Here is a 24130-nt window from a genome sequence, read left to right as displayed (position 1 = left end):
ACATGCACAGTACAGATGCACTCGTGCATAGATGGGGAAGTGGCCATGAAGAAAAGTATCTTGGGCACCAAGGGTGGAGCTCAAGGAGAATATGGGAAACCCCTCGATCATGCAGAGGCTTCCAAGTACCTAGGGATATCAAAATCTTACCCCCACCCAGTCACAGGTTCCCTTTAAGAAAAAAGGGACAGCATAGTGTCTGGCTATGCAGTGGTGGCATAGTAGGGCCCTAAGCTGGGAAGCAACTTCTTCCACCTCTGCTTTCTAGTTTCTACGTGGCCTTTTTGATTATTGATGAGGAGACAGGGGTTCAAATAAGATATCAGGCAGGCCCCTTGATACACATGAGGCCATAGACAACCACCTAGATTTCCTTCTGGATGATCTGAATGATGCAGGATAATTGTACACTTTCACAAATTATACAATTAAAGTAACACTCAGGAGTAACCTCAAGCAATACTGGATAGCCACACCCAAATTTCTGCAAGAAACGGACTCCCAATTTTCCTACTTTCACTATAAAGGTGTATTCACTTCATACCTTTGCGTCCATATTCTGATGTTATTAAAGTACTAAAACTGAGGGATAGACGCTTAGCTGTTTTTCTTTTTTTTGTGTTTTCAGCTATAGTTGCAGTGTTGATCTGAATCTGCGTGGCAAGCGTGCTAATAGGGTTATCTGGTAATGAACGCTTCCCTTTGCTGTGAATCAAAACACAACACACTTTATAGCTCATCATTCACTGGGATGATTGACCCATCAAGTTCAAAGTTCTAAAGTTACATGCTAAGGATACATTAACTTCCCAGTGCGGAAATGATGGTACGCTTCAATGCATATGGCAGAGCAAGAGCTTGAGTTTGCATTTTTAATCCCCCTAAAATTAACATGCTGTAAGCCAGGATGGTTTGGGAGATGCTGATATATATTATTGTATGAAATCTGCCTGGTCACATTCAGTATTTCTGATTCACATGGTGATTAAACTTAATTTTTCATGTTTTGCCAGACCTATTTCTAATGGATTAAAAAATAAGCGACATGCTTTAAACACTTTGGCCCATATGCAATTAACTTTTTCTCCTGAGTTTTCTCCTAGGAGATAATTTTACATCCTCTGTTGTAAGTACCTTTTTGTCCAACCAAACAGAGGGTTATAGTGGTACTATCATTTTTTTTTTTTTATTATTGTATTGTTCGTTGGTGATTTAAAAGGCATTTTATTAACAAGTTGTGAAAATATCACCTTCTAAAAAGCTAAGGAGAAAAAGTTAATTGCATATGGGCTTTTTCCTAGGAGATAATTTTTCATCTTCTGTTTTAACCTCCTGAGCGTTACGCCATTTGCCAGTTTGTGCCCCCCAGTCCCCTCCAGAGGGCCAATGGCTGAAAACCCTTTAGCTAGCGCTAGGCTAGCTAGTACAAGTGCCCAGCACCCCCCGCTCCTCTCCGCTCCCCGTTTATACATTACCCAGCCTAGATCCAGCGATCGGCGCAGCCTCCCCGCACAGCTCCAGTCTTCACTATGGGGAGGATCGCACATGACAGCATGCGCAAATCAGATCCTCCCCATAGAGAGACCGAAGCTGTGCAGGGAGGCTGCACGATCGCTGGATCCAGGCTGGGTAATGTATTAACGGGGGAGTGGCGAGGATCGGGGGGTGCTGGGCACTTGTACTAGCTAGCCTAGTGCTAGCTAAAGGGTTTTCAGTTATTGGATCACATTTATCCTGGATGGAGGACTCCTGAGGCCAGGAAGCGGTATGCCCGACACAGTGTCGGGCATACCGCTAAGAAGGTTAAATACTTTCTCAGCACTCTGCAACTGAAAAAGTACCAAAAGTAGGTGAAAAAGTAATGTCAAAATGATTCTATTTCATTGCTTGCTGGTGGCTTAATAGGCATTTTATTGATAAAGTGTAAAAATATCAACTAGGAGAAAACAGGAGAAAAAGTCATTTGAATAAGAGCCTGGGGCCCATATGCAATTCAACTTTTCTCCTTAGTTTTCTCCAAGTTGATATTTTCACACCTTGTTAATAAACTGTCCTTTAAAGTGTGCCTGAGATGAAAGGGCATAAAAGTTTTATACATACCTGGTGCTTCCTCCAGCCCCCTCCACGCCGATTGCTCCCTCGCCGCAGTCCTCCGCCTCCAAGATCCTCCGCTACTGTCCCGGTAACTTCTGCCAGTCGGGGCCAATTGACGTAGGCACATTCCGCCCACTTGCGCTCCCATGTCGCGCTTCCGTGGTTGGGAGCGGTAATCCCCGTACGTCAGCAGGCCAAGCAGGAAGTGAGCAAACTAAAATCCTTGCGCTCACACTGCTGATAACACACACTTGTCCAGGAATTCCTTCAGTCTTTACACAGTTCACACTTGGCTCAGCTCCACAATTATGGGAAATGTCACAAGATCTATACAAGAAAGGAGGAGAAGCGCTCCATAGTGCATTAACTGAGAAAAACGTTTATTGCGCAAAATTAAAATTATACTCACAGGACGAGAGTCAATAAAATGCTTATCAGCGGAGTTCCCCTTCCACTAAGTACCCCGGCGGCTCGGTCCGCACGCGCTGTGGCCGATCAGGAGACCGCGCTGCTGGCCACAGCTTCTGCGGACCTAGCCACCGGGGTACTAAGCGGAAGGGCAACTCCGCAGATAAGCGTTTTATTGACTTTCATCCTGTGAGTATAATTTTAATTTTGCGCAATAAAGTTTTTCTCAGTTAATGCACTACGGAGCACTCCTCCTCCTTTCTTGCAAGCAGGAAGTGACGCTCACTTCCTATGGCCGAATGAATGACGTGTGCAGAAATGTATTGCTGAAATACACTTCTGCGCATGCGCAACGTGTAAAACTTGTGGCGGTCTTTTTTAAACTCTCGTGTTGCCACAGACTTATATGACTTCTGGTCCACCGTCGCCATGCAAGTCGGCAGCTAACACAGGTATGCGCTCGTGTTAGATTGGGTACTTCTGGCGCAGGGCATGTAATGTGAACTACCCCATAAACTTTCTTTGCCCTAGCATAAAATTCCGCAGCGTGCCAGTGTGAAAGGGCCCTGAAGATTAGAAAACTACTACTAGGAGAAAACTCAGGAGAAAACGTTAATTGCATAAGGGCCCAAGAGGTTTATCCTATTAAAGGTGATAAGTAGCTTGGAGATGCAAGCCACTTATCCCCTTGCCATCGCACAAGGATTACCGGGAACTCCTATTGCCGGTTTCCTTTGCATGATCGCCGATCGCTAGGAAGCATTCCACAGGTGATAGCTTGAGCGATGCTCCCATGTCACGGGCAATGGGGAGTGAGGTTTAGTGTTGTGGTGCTGTCCTCACCTTCAGCACCACAGCACTGTTCCCTAGAGATGTGTGTGCACCCGCCGAACATCTGCTGCCATCTTCCACCGCTGCATCTGGGGGGATCTCCTTTAATAAGGAGACTCCCAGAGCTCTCCCTCAGGCCGCCACACATCGCCGAAGCCCCCTCGCAGCTGCACTGTCACCCCTGATTAATTTGCTTATCTCCTTATTAAAGGAGACCCCCAGATGCAGCGGCACAACACATGCGTTAGCTGGTTTAGACCTGCTCTTTGCAAGTGTAAGCTAACGCTCATGTCTGATAGGAACCATCACTTCCCAGCAGCATGAAAAGTGCAATAGGATAGGGTGTAAATAACTCACTGGGCAATTATATTAGGTGATGCACCTGTCGCCTAATTTAAGAACTCACTAGCGCTTAGTGCTGGTGAGTTCTGTAATAGGATATGGCCCCAAGTGTTTTAATAGATCATTTGATCTAACTACAATGGGCATGATCCAATTTACTTTTTCTCCTAAGTTTCCTCCTAAGAAATAATTTTTAATCTTCTGTGTAAAATACATTTTGCACTCTACAATTGAAAAAGTAGCAAAAAGTAAGTGACGGTAGTAGAAAATTACAGGCGCTCCTTCCAGTAGCTTTAAACTTTTTGCCAACTGCTTCTGGTAACCCTTTCCAATATGGTATCAATCAGACTTTTATATACAAAAACCCCAGCCCTTTGGCACTCCTCCTCAGTGATCTGTTGGTCACCACAGTGCTCAAAAAGAGCTGTATGTAGGTGACCATCACCAAGAAAACACAAACATTGGTCACTTTTTACTCAACAATAAAAGCACCACTTTATTCCAATCAATAAAATATTTTGTGTACATTAACTTACTTTGAGGGTCCTTTCAACAGGGACCCTTACCATATAAAGCGCATAAAGTGCGACAGAGCGCACAAATAAACATCCACGTATTGTCAGCAATGCCCAGTCTCCAGTTCCTACCCGTTTCGGCCTTTCGCCGTCCTCAGGGAAAAAGTAAGTGAAAAAGTACTGTCAAAATGATTTTCTTGCTCGCTGGTGGCTTAAAAGGCATTTTATTTATAATGTGAAAATATCCTCTAGGAGAAATGTAGTAGAGAAAGTGAATGGGATCCGGCCCATTGTTGTGTTTCTTGAAGTTTTAGTGTACTTATAATTAAGTCTGTTTTAAGTATGTATTCTTCATCCTTCTGTTTGTTTGAAATAACTTTGAACAAAGCCCTCATCAATAATTGGTTATATCTCATAATTTTGGACCTTATGCAGTAAACTTTTCTTCTGAGTTTTCTCCCAAGAGGTGTTTTTTTATTTTACCAACAAAATAACTTTTTAGCTCTCAACAATTGAAAAAAGGCAGAAAAGTCATTTAACATTTTTTGTCGTATTCCCTTGTTTGTTTGAGGCTTGAGATAAATATTATTAATAAGGTGTGAAAACATGTCACGTGAGGAAACTCAAGAGAAAAGTTAATCGAATATGTGCCCTTTTATCTGCTCATCGTTTGAATTAGCTCTCCTTCTGGTTGAGGTTTAAAAAATGTAAGGTGAGATGATTTAAGAGAAAAGTTTTATCAATCAACCCCTTTTATATTTTTTTTTTCTGTTGAGGTTGTCCTTTAATTAGTTCTATAAGACACGGGCCTGTATGCAATGAACTTTTTCTCTTAAAGGGATACTGTAGGGGGGTCGGGGGAAAATGAGTTGAACTTACCCGGGGCTTCTAATGGTCCCCCGCAGACATCCTGTGCCCGCGCAGCCGCTCACCGATGCTCCGGCCCGGCCTCCCGTTCACTTCTGGAATTTCAGACTTTAAAGTCAGAAAACCACTGCGCCTGCGTTGCTGTGTCCTCGATCCCGCTGATGTCACCAGGAGCGTACTGCGCAGGCCCAGTATGGTCTGTGTCTGCGCAGTACACTCCTGGTGACATCAGCGGGAGCGAGGACACGGCCGGGCAGACGCAGTGGTTTTCTGACTTTAAAGTCAGAAATTCCAGAAGTGAACAGGAGGCGGGGCCGGAGCATCGGTGAGCGGCTGCGCGGGCACAGGATGTCTGCGGGGAACCATTAGAAGCCCCGGGTAAGTTCAGCTCATTTTCCCCCGACCCCCCTACAGTATCCCTTTAAGTTTTCTCCTAAGGGACATTTTCAAACTTGTCAATAAAATGCCTTTTAAATCACCAGCAAGCAAGAACATACTTAAAATAGTTTTGATCGTCTTTTTCCACCTACTTTTTGATTCTTTTTTAATTGCAAAGTGCTGAAAAGTTATTTCAAATAGAAGATGAGAAATTATCTCCTAGGAGAAAACTCAGGAGAAAAAAAGAATTGCATATGGACCATTGTTGAATTTCTCATTTATATGTAGTCTGTTTCATCATTTCTGCAGTGTGCCAGCCACACTAAATTCCATTGTCTACGGTTACAAATTTGAGTAGCTTGATTAACAAACAAGTGAATTAGGAGGAGGTTATAATGTCAAAGCACTTTTACTTGGACTGTGTATATAATACATTGTCTCCAATGGAAAGCCTAACCTGCATCCCAGATGTTACAAACACGTGTCCACCTCTTGTCTCCGCACTCTGGCACACTCTGCGTCTTGTTGGCATGTTCACCTAAAGAAAATAATCCGTATCAGCTTCTCGATAGGCTTTAATGTTTAATATGGGAAGACCGCAAGAGACACACAGGGACAGAAGGCAAAGTGAGCCAGGAATTGAACTTGATATACAAACACATAGCATTAATGTTTCATGGGACAGCAGTATATTTGAGTGGCAGAATGGAGATAAATATTGCTGTACCGAACAACCTTTACAGCAGACACGAGAGGGAAAGGTATTCAACCTGCATCTGAACAAAAATAGAATGCAATCACTCTCACTGTGTAGTAGAAGTGTATACAAACAGCAGATATCCTATGCTCATACATGGCTATATACAGGCCAGGGGCATTGAGTAGCCCTGCCACTGCAGAGGAGCCCAGAGCTGTAAGGGGGCCCTGACTACTGCTTCACTCCCTCTATTACAGGGGTCCATCCTTCAGATCAGGTGTTTTTGTGGCTACGCTTGTCATGAGTGCGAAGGTTATGATGGCCACACTGGTTTCATGACCCTTCTGAGATGGGCCCCCAGACTGTGAGGATCATAAGGGATTGGCAAGATAAAGAGTGTGAACATTGGGGGCCCCAAAGTTTTTCTGATTGGCCCCATGATTTGTAGTTACGCCCCTGATAGAGTGAAGTTAAAATCCATTTCCATTGACAGGTCTTACCAAAATTTCCAACAGTTACTAATGCCAGGGACTTGCAGCACCAAATGAAGTCACTCCACTGCACAACAGACAATAAGAATATATTAGCTGCGCTTCTTCTACCACCTCTTCCACCTCCTCACAATCAAAATTACCGTGGGGGATAAGTTAAAGAAACTCCGTACAAAAAAAAGTCCCCCTGGGTGGTACTTACCTCGGGAGGGGGAAGCCTCTGGATTCTATCGAAGCTTCCCCCTGTCCTCCTCCGTCCCATGGTGGTCTCACTCTGTCCTACGGAGTGCACATCCAACAATTTGTCAGGCTGTGCAATACTTACCTCTACTTGTTCCAGCGGGGGCACTGTTGCGGTTTTCAGCTCGGAAATAGCCGATCACAGTAGGGTTTGCTCTACTGCGCAGGCGCAGGAAACTTGCGCCTGCGCAGTAGAGCAAATCTGGCTGGGATCAGCTATTTCTGCTTATTTCTGAGGCAAGAGCCACTACTAGGCCTGCGCTGGAGCCGGGAAGGTAAATATTTACATTCACAGCGCTCATTTTCAGCTGTTTATCCAGCACAAATTTTTGGTACGAATTCATTGTCAGTTGTTTGATTGTTGGTTTTGTATGTATATTTTTTGATATTTTGATGCATAATTTTCATATGCACACGAGCATTGCACGGTGCACTTTTTTCAATAGACACCTTATATTGAAGAGTGTCCCTTTTCTTGTTACCCTCTTTTGTATGTTATACGGGTAGTCCCCGGTTTACGAACGCCCGACATACGAACGACCCGCCGATACGAATGGCCCGATCCCGCCACGATGACGTCATTTCCGTGTCGGCGAAGTTTGAAGAAGCGGCTTCAAAATTCCCCGTGTGCCGGCGCATGTCCCCTCAGCAGTGTTGGACTTATCTCTGAACCGAGTCCAACACTGTCTGTCCTCCGCTCTCCGTCTCCTGCTCCATATAGCCCCCTACAGCCACCGCTAGAGGCAGCATCCACTTGCTTCCTGTATGTCATGGGAAATACAGGTTCCTGTATGTCACATGATGTACAGGAAGTGGTGCAATGCTGCATCTAGCGGTGGCTGTACGCGGCTATAGTGAGCAGATGGAGAGATGGAGAGTGGAGGACAGACAGCGTTGGACTCGGGCTGGAAGGTGAGTCCATAGGCAGAGAGCGAGGGGAAAAGGCAGGGCTCCGGGGGGAGGGGGGAGAGAGAGTGGCAAAGAAGGGCACAAATTTAGGCACAGGGGACAAATAGAGACAGAGGCACAAGGGGTAAAAACAGAGGCAGGGGGGGTACAAAAATCCACAGGGGGTACAAAAATCCACAGGGGGTACAAACGGAGGCACAGAGGGTAGAAATGGGGGCACAGAGGGTACAAACAGGGGTACAGAGGCACATGGGGGACATAGAGATGCACAGGGGGGGGGACAAACGTGCACAGAGAGAGTACAAAGGCACTGAAGGGGACAAACCGGACACAGAAGGAGACAGAGAGGCACAGAGGGAGGCACTGGAGGCAAAGGGGGGCACATAGGAGGTAAAGTGGACAGAGATAGCACAGCGTTCCGACTTAAGAACGGATTCAGGTTAAGAATGAACCTACAGTCCCTATCTCGTTCATTAACCAAGGACTACCTGTATACACTATAAACCATTAGGTATGGCACTAGCACTTTCTTGATGTGATATATAAATTGCAGCTCCTATTTTTGGCACTTTCCTAAACAATATATTGTATTTTACAAAAGTATTTTGAATATTATTATTGGATTGTCAGGAGATCTGATTATCTTCAGTATGTGGGGATTTTAATGGGTTTTTAATTATTGTTCATGGCTGTTTAAATGAAATAAAATTTGTACTTGGTTCACACTAAGCATTCGCAGTGCAAGTGATTAATATACAACAATCACCCTTTAGAGAGTTCTTTTCTTGTTTTGGTAACATATTGTTATTACTCTGCAAGGGTGTGAAATTGATATTAGATTATTGCTCATGTTAGGTCTAAAGAGAAATCACACTTGATGAAATTCACTCCAACCCTGGATGGCAGTGAAAAGGGAGTGGGGGTTACCTTCTCAAACATGGCAGTCCTTTTAGCTATTTGAAAACATGAGCTACTGAAATCCATGCTTCACAATCACCACTGCTATGGTGGATCTTGCAGGGTCTCACCCATTTACTGCTTCTCATTTTCCTGCATGCTCACGAAGGGTTATCTATACCTTTACACTATCAGTGGCGTAGCTAAGGAGCTGTGGGCCCCGATGCAAGCTTTACATTGGGGCCCCCAAAGCACTCTATACATAACAATTGATACGGCGCACCAAAGCCTGCCAATGGTAACTGCAGTGTTAGAGGTGCAAGAAGGGGATGGGAAATAGCATGTTAATGATTACCACTATTCAAAGTATCTATAGAAGTGATTATTATGAGCACAGGACCAATAGAGAGCTAATACTGTAGTTGAGGGAGGGTCCTTTGGGGCCCCTTTGGCCCAAGGGCCCCGATGTGGTCGCTACCACTGCACCCCCTATTGCTACGCCCCTGTACACTATACAAATTGCTAATTGGTGACTGTTTACATAATAGCTATGTTTATGAGACCAGTGGTTGAAACTCTTAATTTCTGTAATGATCGCTGCTGCAGCAGGTGTTGCTGGAAATAGTAGTGCTGCAGCTCAGGCAGTTCTGATATCTTTCCATGCAAGCTGCATAGCTTTGTCTGTCTTTCCCTGCTGTCAGCTTGTGACTGATTATCATTCACCTGTGTGGGAATCTGCATGTCTGCTCCCATTGGATGACCTCAGTATAAAGATCTGCTTCCTGCAGGACTCCTTGGGTTTTCATAGCTTCAGTTTAAGCCTGTCTTGCTGTCGCTTCAGCCCCCGATCGTGTTTCTTGTTCTAAAAGATACTTTGCTGGTTTTGCATCATATATTGGTTCATTGCCCATATATATGCATACCAGCACGTTTATTATTTTCCTTGTATTCGTGTTACGTTGATACATCAGTGTCGCTGATGTATACGTACACGAACTGTTTATATCCTGTGTGCAGTTAGTCAGCTTTCCAGCACGTTTTGGTAGTTTGCGCGTATCGTGAGCACCCGTGCTGAGCTAGTATCCTGCTCCTGGTCCTGTTCGTGGATTGCGTTCATCTCTGCGAGGAGATAACGAATCCTTCTGAATCCTGTCCTGTTACCGTTTGTGGATTGCGTTCATCTCTGCGAAGAGATAACTAATCCTTCTGAATCCTGTTCTGTTACTGTTTGTGGATTGCGTTCATCTCTGCGAAGAGATAACGAATCCTTCTGAATCCTGTTCTGTTACCGTTTGTGGATTGCGTTCATCTCTGCGAAGAGATAGCGAATCCTTCTGAGTCCTGTTCCCTGTATTACTCCAGTCCTAGTCAGCGTTCCTGCTTATGTCATATATCGGTTCATTGCCGATATATACATATGTTAGTCAGACGTTACAAATAGTTTCATTGATAGCTGTAATTGTAATACGCAAGGAAAACATACTTATTGTATATTTGTCTGTGTTACGTTCATCTATCTTGATCCTGCTATTTCCTGACTATCCTGTCCTGTCTTTGTGAGGCACGCCATCGCTGCAATCGCATTGGCTGCCTCATTCCAGTCCGTCTTGTTTTGGACGCTTGCTGTCGCTAAGTAGCCGCTACCTAGCAAGCGTTCATTCTGTCTACCTGTCCTGATCTCCTCAGTTCTGGTTTATGCGCTCAGCGCTACTTTGCGCTGAGACGTTATAATGAAAGCATTGTTTGTGGCTGTCAGATCTGCACCGGCTCTGTGCGCCACAATCTCCTATTGGAGTCAGTCCTCCCCTCCACTATACTAGGGATAGCCTGTTTCCTTGTGCTGGTGTGTGTACCTCCTCCACGCCAGCTCATGCGTTGCATGCTGACTGTGGAGAATACACCACCAAGCCTTACAATTTCACCTGAATATAGTGTATGCTATACTAACTATTTGCACCATGCATTGTAATGCTTCGATTCTTAAAAATAAACCTTATTGTTTGGTTTAAAGAGAATCTGTACTGACTGATTTGTACAATAAAAAACATACCAATCAAGTCACTGTGATCTCTTGGATTCCTCTTTGACTTTTTTCGCCTTTCCCCGTCGCAATCCTGGCTGTTAATCGCCAGTTTCAGGCAGTGTTTACAAACAAGAAACATGGCGGCTAACCAGGAAGTGATGTATGTGTATATATATATATATATATATATATATATATATATATATATATATATATATATATATATATATATATATATATCATGTCACAGTACACTACAAGCTTTTATTACATTGTGAATTATCTGCACTCCTGTCAGGGATTCTCACAGTTTCTCAGAATGACAAGCTGAAACAGAGAGCAGAGGCCTGTCTGTGAGGGATAAACAAAGCACACACACAGAGCCTGCAGGGGGCCTGCAGAGGGCATGCATAACTTCTCCCTATCACAGCAGAGGCAGTGCATTCCTCTCTGTGTCGACAAAGCCTGACAAAGGAAAGAAGATCAGTTATATTACAGAGACAGTACAACTAGAAAAGGCTGCAGTAATCCAGAGCACATTAGAACAGGGATAAGAACTTATAGGATAGAAGAAATAAGGCTAAACATTTTGTTACAGAGTCTCTTTAAAAACTCATTGCAGAGTCAGCTGTCAAGTTTGCAGATTTGTTTTCAAAAGACTTGACTTGAAAACTTGTGCAGCAGGGCCTTTTTCTCCATCCATGGTAAAGGGTTATTTGTGTATCCACATACATGAAAGGGTTGTAAAAGACCCCATTGGGAGGGATACATATTAGGGATAAGCAAAAATGGCTCTGACATTATTTAAAAATGTGATAAATATACCGTAGCTTCTGGAACTTTCGTGAAAACGTTCTCGCAAATAAGTTAAAGCCAATAGTGACAACATTAGCAGTTAATAGTGATAGAATTAGCTAGAATTACCAAATTGGGTATATCAGGGAGAATAGTGGAAACAAGGAAAAAAAGACCTTGTAGTTTTTGAGAAAATTGATTTAAAAAGTTCAGCTTGTATGTGAATAGTTCCACTGTCCACCTTATATACGCTGGGCTGCCTCCAGAATGGCTAACATGGGACCTGCAACATAAATTCGGCACCACAGTACATCCAATCAGCATCTAAGAAAATCTCTGAATCTGATCATCCATAAAAGGGGGAAATATCTGATACTCCATGTGGCATATCTGTGGGCAAACAGATAAAGTTCAGGCAACAATTCCCCCCCAGACACCATTACAGTGGGATGTGAAAGTTTGATCAACCTTGTTAATCGTCATGATTTTCCTGTATAAGTCGTTGGTTGTTGTAATAAAACATGTCAATTAAATATATCATATACGAGACACACACAGGGATGTTTGAGAAGTGAAATTAAGTTTTTGGGATTTACAGAAAGTGTGCAATAATTGTTTAAACAAAATTAGGCAGGTGCATAAATTTGTGCACTTTCTTTTTTATTGATTCCAAAACCTTTAGAACTAATTATTGTAACTCAAATTGGCTTGGTAAGCTCAGTGACCCCTGACCTTCATACACAGGTGAATTCAATTATGAAAAATAGTATTTAAGGGGGTCAATTGTAAGTGTCCCTGCTCTTTTAATTTTCTCTGAAGAGTAGCAACATGGGGTTTCAAAAAAACTCTCAACTGACCTGAAGACAAAGATTGTTTACCATCGTGGTTTAGGGGAAGGATACAGAAAGCTGTCTCAGAGATTTCAGCTGTCTATTTCCACAGTTAGGAACATATTAAGGAAATGGAAGACCACATGCTCAGTTCAAGTTAAGGCTCAAAGAGACAGACCAAGAAAATTCTTGGATAAACGGAAACGACGAATGGTGAGAACAGTCAGAGTCAAACCACAGACCAGCACCAAAGACCTACAACATCATCTTGCTACAGATGGAGTTACTGTGCATCGTTTAACCATTCGGTGCACTTTACATAAGGAGATGCTGTATGCGAGAGTGATGCAAAGGAAGCCTTTTCTCTGCCCACAGCACAAACCCAGCTGCTTGAGGTATGCTAAAGCAAATTTAGACAAGCCAGCTTCATTTGGAAAAAAGGTGCTATGGACTGATGAAACTAAAATTGAGTTATTTGGGCATAATAAGGGAAATTATGTATGAAGGAAAAACAACACAGTATTCCAAGAAAAACACCTGCTACCTACAGTAAAATATGGTGGTGGTTCTATCATGCTGTGGGGCTGTGTGGCCAGTGCAGGGACTGGGAATCTTGTCAAAGTTGAGGGACGCATGAATTCCACTCAGTATCAGCAGATTCTGGAGACCAATGTCCAGGAATCAGTGACAAAGCTGAAGCTGCGCCGGGGCTTGATCTTTCAACAAGACAAAGACCCTAAACACTGCTCAAAATCCACTAAGGCATTCATGCAGAGGAACAAGTACAATGTTCTGGAATGGCCATCTCAGTCCCCAGACCTGAATATAATTGAAAATCTGTGGTGTGAGTTAAAGAGAGCTGTCCATGCTTGGATGCCATCAAACCTGAATGAACTAGAGATGTTTTGTAAAGAGGAATGGTCCAAAATACCTTCAACCAGAATCCAGACTCACATTGGAATCTACAGGAAGCATTTAGAGGCTGTAATTTCTGCTAAATATTGATTTCATTTATTTTTATGTGATGGACAAATTTATGCACCTGCCTAATTTTGTTTAAACAATTATTGCACACTTTCTGTAAATCCAATAAATTACATTTCACTTCTCAAATATGAATGTGTGTGTCTCCTATAGGATATATTTAACTGACATTTTTTTATTGTAACAACAAACAATTTATACAGGAAAATCATGACGATTAACAAGGTTGCCCAAATGTTTGCATCCCACTGTATATTTATAATTTCAGAATTTTACTGAAAGGAAGCAATGTCCCTCTATTTTTTGGTGTGTTTTTTTGTTTTTTTTTAACATTTCCCTGGTATGTCATTGGACTTTCCTCACTGACTGCAAAACAAATATATATGTATTTTTTTAATGACATAACAGAGAATAGGAAACAACCCCAAGTTTCATTTTAGGTAAGGTATGTGCTGTTCAGAAAGTCACAGAATAACTGCTGACTGACTGACAGATTGTCACAACACATGAACTCCAGGTCTGCAGTACAGAGTTCGGCGTATAACTTCTGCATCACACATTTCTCACATGATTGCTGGGGATCTCCTGCAGGCTTCTGGGGCTAGAGTGACCAAGCTTACCTCACAGAAGTATAAAACAAGGAAGTACAATATATGTAATGCAGGGGCATCAGCAGATTTTCCAAAGGGGGGTTTTTATTTACGCAATTTACCGAAATGATTTTATGTACATATAAACTTACAGGATTTAAATCTGGTAAAATCAGTTTTTATGACTGTTATGTTAATTTATGGCAAACTAAAGGATTATTCTACATTAAGTGAACAGAATCTTTTGCAAACCTGTGACTTAGGGAAAAAAGTTAGATACTTACCTCGGGAAGCAGAGGCTTGCCAGATGCCACATCCTTCTCCTGACCCCCCTGGAACTTTGCGGCTGCACTTTTGCACATTACCAAGTGCAGCTGCTTCTGCGCTGGCGCAGTGCAGCTCGCACCTACGCAGTTGCATGGACCTACTACTGCGCAGGTGTGGGCTTCTCTATGATTGAGAGCTCAAAGTGTTGAAACAGTGGAGGAGGATGGGGCAGCCTCCGGATTATCCAGATCAGAGCTGTCCAACTTCAAGGGCATGGAGGGCCAATTATTTTCAGACTACATGGTGGATGGCCAACTTCAATAGTGTTCTTATAGGGTTAGTGCCCCTCTCCCAGAAAAAAAAACACAAAATCTGGCAGCAGGTTCCCACAAAATTCATATGATCTGGCAGCAGTATCCCACAAAATACACATAAATCTGGCAGCAATTTCCCACAAAATTTGCATAATCTGGCAGCAGTGTACCACAAAATAGGCATAATCTTCCAGCAACTTCCCACAAAATGCACATAATCTGGCAGCAGTTTACCACAAAATACACAATATCTGTCAGCAATGTCCCACAAAATTTGCATATTCTTGCAGCAACTTCCCACAAAATATACATAATTGGGCAGCAGCTTCCCACAAAATACACATAATCTGGCAGCAGTTTACCACAAAATACACAATATGTATGCTGCACAAGAAAAAGGGATGTGTGCTCTTACCAATCAACATCTGATTTATATGCTGGCTGCCTCAAGTCAATCGACTAATTAAAATGGCATTTAAACTGCTGTTTCATGTGATAAAACGTGGCTGTCATAGCTCGATAAAGGAGCATGTCCAACGCCCTGAAATGTTGCTTATACTGTCTGCAAATAAAAATTGTAAAAATTTTTCAAAGAGCATTGGATGGTGTCGGCTTCATTCCTTCTTTTTTTTTTACTGTAGAAAAATCACTAAAATCAAAATGTGGACAGTGCAATATATATGTTATGTAAGTAGAGAAAGTATTTATCTACTTATATATGTGATTTTCTTTTCTGAGATAGTATGGCTGACAGCTCAACTTTAAAGGATACCCAAAGCCAAAATAAACGAATGAAATAAATTATTGTATCTATCTTCCTTCTACTAAAAATGACTTTTTAAGATATTCCACAGTTTTATTTTATGTTTAAATCTACTTTTTAAGTTTCAACTATTTTATTGTTTTTGCTCTATGACACATTCATTGAACTATGCCAGAGCTAAAATCTATGAACTATTGACCCTTTTTACCTCTTTCCTGCTCTCAGAAGCCATTTTCTGCTAGGAAAGTGTTTTATAGTTGGAATATCTTATCAGTGAGGGTCACACTGTAGTCACTTCCTGTCTGAGTCAGGACTGAGTCAGCCACTTATATACCTGATATTTAACTATTTCAGGCAGAGAAAGAAAAAAAGGAACACAGCATAGTTATTAGTGGGCTTGGCACTGTACGTACATGTCTATCTCATTATGTCACACGTCACTTCGGGTATCCTTTAAAAACTGTACATCATTTGACAGTAATTAATTAGACAAATTGGGCCTGATCTAATTCACCCTTTCTCCATGTTTTCTCCTAGGTGATATTTCCACATCATATCAACAAAATGCCCTTTAAGCCACTAGCAAGCAAAAAAATACTCAGAATAATTTGGACAGTACTTTTTCACCTACTTTTTGGTACTTTTTCAGTTGCAGAATGCTGAAAAGTTAATTTAAACAGAAGATGAAAATGTATCTCCTAGGTCAGAGGTTCCCAACCGGTGTGCCGCGACACATTTATGTGTCGCGGCAGCACCAGCTATGTGTCGCCGCTCTCTGCTCCCCCTGCTCGTCTCCCCCGCAGATCGCCTTATTATTTTAGCAGCGGCCGCTCTCCCCTCTCCAGCGCATGTATTTATTCAAGCAGCGTATCTCCCGGCTGCTCTGTGTGTGATGTGCAGGAAGCAGGGCTCGGTTACCATAGTAATGGCGATACATATCGCCGCTACAGGAAGCCACTGCCCTGCTTCCTGCGCATCACACACAGAGCAGCCGGGAGATACGCTGCTTGAATAAATACACACGCCGGAGAGGGGAGAGCGGCCGTTGTTAAGGTAATAACAGCGGCGGGGACGGGCAGGGGGCACCACCTACCTATACTGGCTATACCGGGGCACTATACTGGCTATCCTGGGGCACTATACTAGCTATCCTGGGGCACTATACTGACTATACTGGGGCACTATACTGGCTATACTGGGGCGCTATACTGGGGCGCTATACTGGGGCACTATTCTGGCTATACTGGGGCACTATACCGGCTATACTGGGGCACTATACTGGCTATACTGGGGCACTATACTGGGGCACTATACTGGCTATACTGGGGCACTATACTGGGGCACTAAACTGGCTATCCTGGGGCACTATACTGGCTCTCCTGGGGCACTATACTGGCTATCCTGTGGCTCTATACTGGGGCGCTATCCTGGGGCACTATACTGGCTATACTGGGGCACTATACTGGCTATACTGGGGCACTATTCTGGCTATACTTGGGCACTCTACTGGGGCACTATACTAGCTATACTGGGGCACTATACTGGCTATACTGGGGCACTATACTAGCTATACTGGGGGACTATACTGGGGCACTATACTAGCTATACTGGGGCACTATACTGGCTATACTGGGGCACTATACGGGCTATACTGGGGCACTATACTGGCTATACTGGGGCATTATACTGACTATACTGGGGCACTACGCTAGGGCACTATACTAGCTATACTGGGGCATTATACTAGCTATACTGGGGCACTATACTGGGGCAATATACTAGCTATACTGGGGCACTATACTGGCTATACTGGGGCACTTGGCTATACTGGGGCACTATACTGACTATACTGGGGCACTATACTAGCTATACTGGGGCACTATACTAGCTATACTGGGGCACTATACTGGCTATACTGGGGCACTATACTAGCTATACTGAGGCAACTAAACTCCCTATACTGGGGCAACTATGCTAGCTATGCCACTGCACCCTCACCAACCCCCCCCCCCCCCCCCCCCCCGTGATTGTTACTGAGCCCCTCAGTGTGCCTGCAGCATCAGCAGATTGTTACTGAGCCCCTCAGTGTGCCTGCAGCATCAGCAGATTGTCACTGAGCCCCTCATTGTGCCTGCAGCATCAGCAAGTTATTACTGAGCCCCTCATTGTGCCTGCAGCATCAGCATATTGTCACTGAGCCCCTCAGTGTGCCTGCAGCATCAGCAGATTGTCACTGAGCCCCTCAGTGTGCCTGCAGCATCAGCAGATTGTCACTGAGCCCCTCAGTGTGCCTGCAGCATCAGCAGATTGTCACTGAGCCCCTCATTGTGCCTGCAGCATCAGCAGGTTATTACTGAGCCACTCATTGTGCCTGCAGCATCAGCATATTGTCACTGAGCCCCTCAGTGTGCCTGCAGCATTAGCAGATTGTCACTGAGCCCCTCAGTGTGCCTGCAGCATCAGCAGATTGTCACTGAGCCCCTCATTGTGCCTGTAGCATCAGCAGGTTATTACTGAGCCACTCATTGTGCCTGCAGCATCAGCAGATTGTCACCGAGCCCCTCAGTGTGCCTGCAGCATCAGCAGATTGTCACTGAGCCCCTCAGTGTGCCTGCAGCATCAGCAGATTGTCACTGAGCCCCTCATTGTGCCTGCAGCATCATCAGATTGTTTCTGAGCCCCTCATTGTGCCTGCAGCATCAGCAGATTGTTACTGAGCCCCTCATTGTGCCTGCAGCATCAGCAGATTGTTACTGAGCCCCTCATTGTGCCTGAAGCATCAGCAGATTGTCACTGAGCCCCTCATTGTGCCTGCAGCATCAGCAGATTATTACTGAGCCCCTCATTGTGCCTGCAGCATCAGCAGATTATTATTAGGCCCCTCATTGTGCCTGCAGTATCAGCAGATTGTTTCTGAGCCCCTCACTGTGCCTGCAGCATCAGCAGATTGTTAGTGAGCTCCCCACCATTGTGCCTGCAGCATCAGCAGATTGTTACTGAGCCCCTCATTGTGCCTGCAGCATCAGCAGATTGTTATTGAGCCCCTCATTGTGCCTGCAGCATCAGCAGATTGTTACTGAGCCCCTCATTGTGCCTGCAGCATCAGCAGATTGTTACTGAGCCCCTCATTGTGCCTGCAGCATCATCAGATTGTTACTGAGCCCCTCTTTTCTATCATACGGGAAGTGTCATGTATATCTGAATGTTTGGCATGATGTGACGTGTCACGGATATCTGAATGTTTGTCGTGATGTGTCACGACCTGGAAAAGGTTGGGAACCACTGTCCTAGGTGAATTGCATATGGCCCAATGTAGTTATATCAAATGATCTACTAAAACACTTAAGCCCATATGTAATTCCCTTTTTCAATTTCAGAGTACTGAAAAGTTATTTTACACAGTAGATGAAAATTATCTCCTTGAAAAAAAATTAGGAGAAAAATTGAATTGGATCAGTCCCATTGGAGTCTATCCACTATTTGCTAATAAACTTTAAGCTTAAAAATCTGAGTCAATATGTTTCTTAACCACCCTGGCGTTTTATCAACATCGCCAGGGTGGCAGCGCAGCACTATTTTTTGCTTTTTTTTAAATCATGTAGCTAGCCTAGCGCTAGCTACATGATTCCCCCCTCCCTGCGGCGACCCTCCCTACCCTTCGATCGCCGCCGGCGCATTAGCCCATCCGGAAATCCCGTTCTGAACGTGATTTCCTTTAGGGCTTCCCGCGATCGTGACGTCATGACGTCATCCGGAGTCCTGATCCACCCCGCAGCGCTGCCTGGCACTGATTGGCCAGGCTGCGCACGGGGTATGCGGGGGGCTCCTTTCGCGTTGGGTAGCGGCGGATCGGCGGCGATCGAATCCCCCACACAGCTAGCAAAGTGCTAGCTGCGTGATTTAAAAATTTTTTTTGCAAAATCGGACCAGCGGGGCCTGAGCGGCGCCCTCCGGCGGTAATGGACAAGCTGAGCTCCTCCATACCGCTAAGGAGGTTAAAACTCTAATAACATGTCTGGCCTTCCTTACTAGAAGTAAAGTAACAGGCGACGTGTCATTGTAGTTCCTCTCTGAGTAGATGTGAACAATAACAGGTTGTAGGACTGTGGGAAAAGTGATAAACCTTAGAATGTATGGACTCTGTCTCGTGACATTCAGAAACCTATGAGTGGGAATTACTAGTATGATAAGATTGCCTCTTAAATAATCTGTTTTCTTTGGCTCATTATTCTCTGTAAATGTCATTTCGGCAATAAATACTTCCTATTTTTGTTTTGGCAAATAAGCAGTGTACTATAATGGAGGCAGAATGATGTTGTTATCATGATGTGAAAGCGATACTTCCAGCAGCTGCAATTAAAGGAAAACCGCACTGAAAATAAACTTATGAGATAATTAATTGTATATGTAGTACAAATGGTAAATACCGGTAAACTGAAAATAACAAATGCGAGACTCCAGGAAAGTCCAAAGGGCTGATTGACTGAATTCTAACCAGCACCTGTGACTAGTGTGACTAGTAAAATCCGCTGCATTCAGCTACAATACAAAAGAAATAATAGCTGTTTGAACTTTCTTGCCCCGCCAAGTTATGAGGAGTGTTTCCTCCAATTAGTAGTGTTTTGGTTTCTGTTACTGTTTAGCAGAGTGGGGGCTGTAATTGACTACTGTTTGACAGCCTCATTTGCACAGATAAAAGTACTGGTTTAATAACTCTTGCAATGAAAAAAAGGGGTGGTGTAATCTCAGACTAAGTTCTTAGTAGGCTTAAAGGACTTACGGGTTGAAAATAAACTTCTGAGAAAAACAATCATATCTATCCTACTTCTCCTAAAAATGACTTTTTAAGATATCCCACGGTTTTATTTTATATTTAAATCTAGTTTTTAAGTTTTTACTGTTTCACTGTCTCTGCTCAATGACACATTCATTGCAGTATGCCAGAGCTAAAATCTATGAATTATTGATCCTTTTTATCTCTTTCCTGCTCTTAAAAGCCATTTACTGACAGAAAAATGTTTTATGGCTGTAATTACTTATCAGTGAGGGTTATGCTATAGTCTGACCCAGTCCCGACCCGGTCCCGACCCAGACAGAAACTGTCACTTGCATACATGATGTTTAACTTTTTCAGGCAGAGAAAGAAAAAAAAGGAACACAGCATAGTTATTTGTGTGCTAGGCACTGTACATACACGTCTATCTCATCATATCACATGTCACCTCGTAAGTCCTTTAATATATGTGCCCATGTTTATTTCAATATGGCCCTGATTCACTAACCTACGGTAAGATTGCCATGTCTAGGTAGTGCACAGCAATTCTACCATTATTACCCCTAAGAACATAGCACCCATTGCCTATTTAATGTGACCCGCGTTACCTAGGCCATGCCCAGACCAACACATAAGCAAGCATCTGCCTGGACACTAAACGTCCATAGTGCCAGTCTGATTTATGGTTTGGTTCCCACTCATTGAGCAACTCACCCTCCGCATGAACTTTATGCACAAACACCTGACTTTTGGTTGTAATTTGCTGCTCCAATAAAAGTAATCATTTGTACAGCACCCGAGCATACATGCAAATGCGGCGCTGGGAAATTTGGGCGCATGGTGAAGCTGAAAACGGCTCTCCCTGCTCCTGCGTTAATTACTATTCTCCCTGCAGGCTGCCATTGACTCAGGGGAAAGATGTAATAACGCTGTTTTGAAAGTAATTTGGGCTCTGTCTTTTGACGGCGCCCAAATTACTGTCTGAGCGCCGCTATAGCCATAATTCACATTATAGCCTATGGCAGCATGTGGTGCTCCCATATTTCCCAGCACCGTTTTGTTCTGTTTCAGTGCCTGGGTCTCCAACTTGGTTACTTCCTGTATGCAACTTCCTGCAAGTCTGCTGTGAGCACATCCAACCCACTGACAGCAGCATTCCTGCAGGGAGAGTGGTGAATAATATAAGATAATTACATAGTGCAATACACATAGGTTAACACTTTAAAATATAAATTTACCATTTTGTACAATTGTTGCATAAATCCACATTGTCTGAACAACAGAACTGTTGGCACAACTGGATAGTGACATCTTTTTCTATCAAAGTGCAAGAAAGAACATCGTACCATAATGTATCTGAACTACAGAGTGAGCCATCAGACTTTTACAATCACTACTCATACTCGGCTTAACTAATAATACGCTGTGGTGCATTGAATTTGATATATGACCTAAAACCTCCCTGCAGATTGGAAGTAAATAAAAATAAAAAGTAAGCTTTTTTTTTTAGTTTTAATAAATAGTAAATTATATTAACATTACCACTTTTCCAATTATCTCCAGTAAAGGAGAAGAAAAGTGTTTCACCACCTGAATGTGTCCACATGGTCAGATTTACCGTAAGGCACTGTAGGAACGTGCCTACAGGCGCCTGGTTATAGAAAGGCTGCTCACTCCCCTTCCTGAGTGCCTCCCTCCCTCCTTCCCTATGCAGAGTCCTGAGCGGAGTGTAAATGAGAGGTTACTCACCCTGCTCTTGGCATTCTACTGACGAGATCTGTGTTTTTTTTCTTGTAGCTAATCCTTGTGGCCAGGATTTAATTAAGTGCTCTCCCTCTTTCCCTGGGACCATTGCCAGCGTACACAGAGCTTATACTGGTGTGTGTTAGGTGCACATGGATGTTTTTTGTAGCTTACTTGTGGGATTAGTTTGATGCACTATATGTCTCAAGAGAAGACATCAGGATATGTGCTCCTAATCTTTAGATGGGCTGATTCACTGTATCCTTGCATGTTGTAGGATACATATGAACTCTGGGGAGCATCTGCATGGTGTAAGTGAGTAGTGACTACACAAGTGAATATACTCTTTTGTAACAAAGACTCTGGCTTTTAACCACTTGAGGACCCCCCCTAAAGACCAGAGCAATTTTAACTAAATGGGCCACTGCAGCTTTAAGGCATAGCTGCAGGCCCGTACAACTCAGCACACAAGTGATTCCCCCCTCCTTTTCTCCCCACCAACAGAGCTTCCTGTTGGTGGGGTCTGATCGCCCCCTTGTGTTTATTTATGTTTTAATAAATATTTATGTTATTTTATTATGTTTTTTTTTTACTAATTCTTCTTCTTTTTTTTCCTAACAAATCCCCTCCCTCCCCCCAGCCGGCCAATCACGCGATCGGCTGTCATAGGCTTCTGCCTATGAGAGCCGATCGCTCTCTTGTCCCCCGTGTCACACGGCTGTCCCCAGTACAGTGGTGCTGCAGATCGCAGCGCTGTACAAGTAAATAGACGGCGATCACGCCGTCTAACAGTCTCTCGAGTGGCAATAGCCGCTCGGAGACTGAAGAGGGGGTGGAGCTCCGCCCTCCGAGCATGAGATGCGCGCGCAGTGTGCGCACGATCTCATGCAAATTAGAGCCCCAAGCAGGGGCGTAACTAGAAATCACTGGGCCCGCCTGCGAAAATGAGGATCCCCCCCCCCCAGGCACCAATTAATCATAATGGGGCAGCATTTCACCATAAAATAATCGTAAAGTGGGCAGCATTTCACCAGAAATGAATAATAAATTGAGCAGCATTTCACCAGAAATGAATCGTAAAATGGGCAGCATTTCACCATAAAATAATCGTAAAGTGGGCATCATTTCACCAGAAATTAATCATAAATTGAGCAGCATTTTACCAGAAATTAATCATAAATTGAGCAGCATTTCCCCATAAAATAATCGTAAAGTGGACAGCAATCATCAGAAAATAATCATAATGTGGGCATCAGTGACCAGAAAATCACAATGTGGGCAGCAGTGACCAGAAAATCGCAATGTGGGCAGCAGTCACCAGAAAATCGTAATGTGGGCAGCAGACACCAGACAATTGCAATGTGGGCAGCAGACACCAGAAAATCGCAATGTGGGCACTGGGCAGCAGTGACCAGAAAATCGCAATGTGAGCAGCAGTCACCAGAAAATCGCAATGCGGGCAGCAGTGACCAGAAAATCGTAATGTGTGCAGCAGGCACCAGAAAATCGTAATGTGGGCAGCAGGCACCAGAGAATCGCAATATGGGCAGCAGGCACCAGAAAATCGCAATGTGGGCAGCAGTCACCAGACAATCGTAATGTGGGCAGCAGTGACCAGAAAATCGCAATGTGGCCAGCAGACACCAGAAAATCGTAATGTGGGCAGCAGACACCAGAAATTCGCAATGTGGGCAGCAGTCACCAGAAAATCGCAATGGGGGCAGCAGACACCAGAAAATCGCAATGTGGGCAGCAGACACCAGAAAATCGCAATGTGGGCAGCAGACACCAAAAAATTGCAATGTGGGCAGCAAACACCAGAAAATCATAATGTGGGCAGCAGACACCAGAAAATTGCAATGTGGGCAGCAGTGACCAGAAAAAAAATGCACCTGTGAAAAAACAACAACAAATCACTCACCTGACAGAAGTCTCCTCTCCCGGCATCTGGCGCGCAGCTCCCCGACTATCCTCCTGCAGCACAACTCCCGCGCTGACAGGCAGAGTGCAGGGCTATGGCAAGATGGCTCCCGAAGCCCTGTACTGGAGACACAAATAGTCTCTAGTGCAGGGCTTCGGCAGCCATCTTGCCATAGCCCTGCTCTGCCTCCCTGGAGACTGCGGGCTGTGGGGAATGAACTAGCCTGGCATCTATTAGACGCCGCGGCTAGTTCCACACCTGGCTGGGGGGTCCCACAATCGGGAGGGCATCAGCGCTCCCCCCGCACACGGCTGGCGGGCCCCCCTGCGGCCGATGGGGTTGCATCCCCAGTAGTTACGCTAGTGGCCCCAGGACTTGACGCCAATTGGCGTTAGGCGGTCCTGGGGCTGCCACCGCGACCACTCCCATTGGCCTGGGGCGGTCGTTAAGTAGTTAA

At 44.2% G+C, this 24130-nt stretch overlaps 1 long non-coding RNA gene across 1 annotated transcript in view; it reads right to left on the bottom strand.

Annotated features, from left to right (window-relative positions):
- LOC137531708 (uncharacterized) overlaps positions 1–24130 on the bottom strand; it is a 124036-nt gene that overhangs the window by 5714 nt on the left and 94192 nt on the right. Inside the window, exon 2 of the long non-coding RNA XR_011023715.1 lies at positions 5893–5973. This is a non-coding gene — a long non-coding RNA (uncharacterized lncRNA). The remainder of the gene's footprint in view (positions 1–5892; positions 5974–24130) is intronic.

This window comes from Hyperolius riggenbachi, chromosome 9 (genome assembly GCF_040937935.1).
Source record: "Hyperolius riggenbachi isolate aHypRig1 chromosome 9, aHypRig1.pri, whole genome shotgun sequence".
Classification (NCBI taxonomy): Eukaryota; Metazoa; Chordata; class Amphibia; order Anura; family Hyperoliidae; genus Hyperolius; species Hyperolius riggenbachi.
This window is presented reverse-complemented; position numbering and strand designations above follow the sequence as displayed.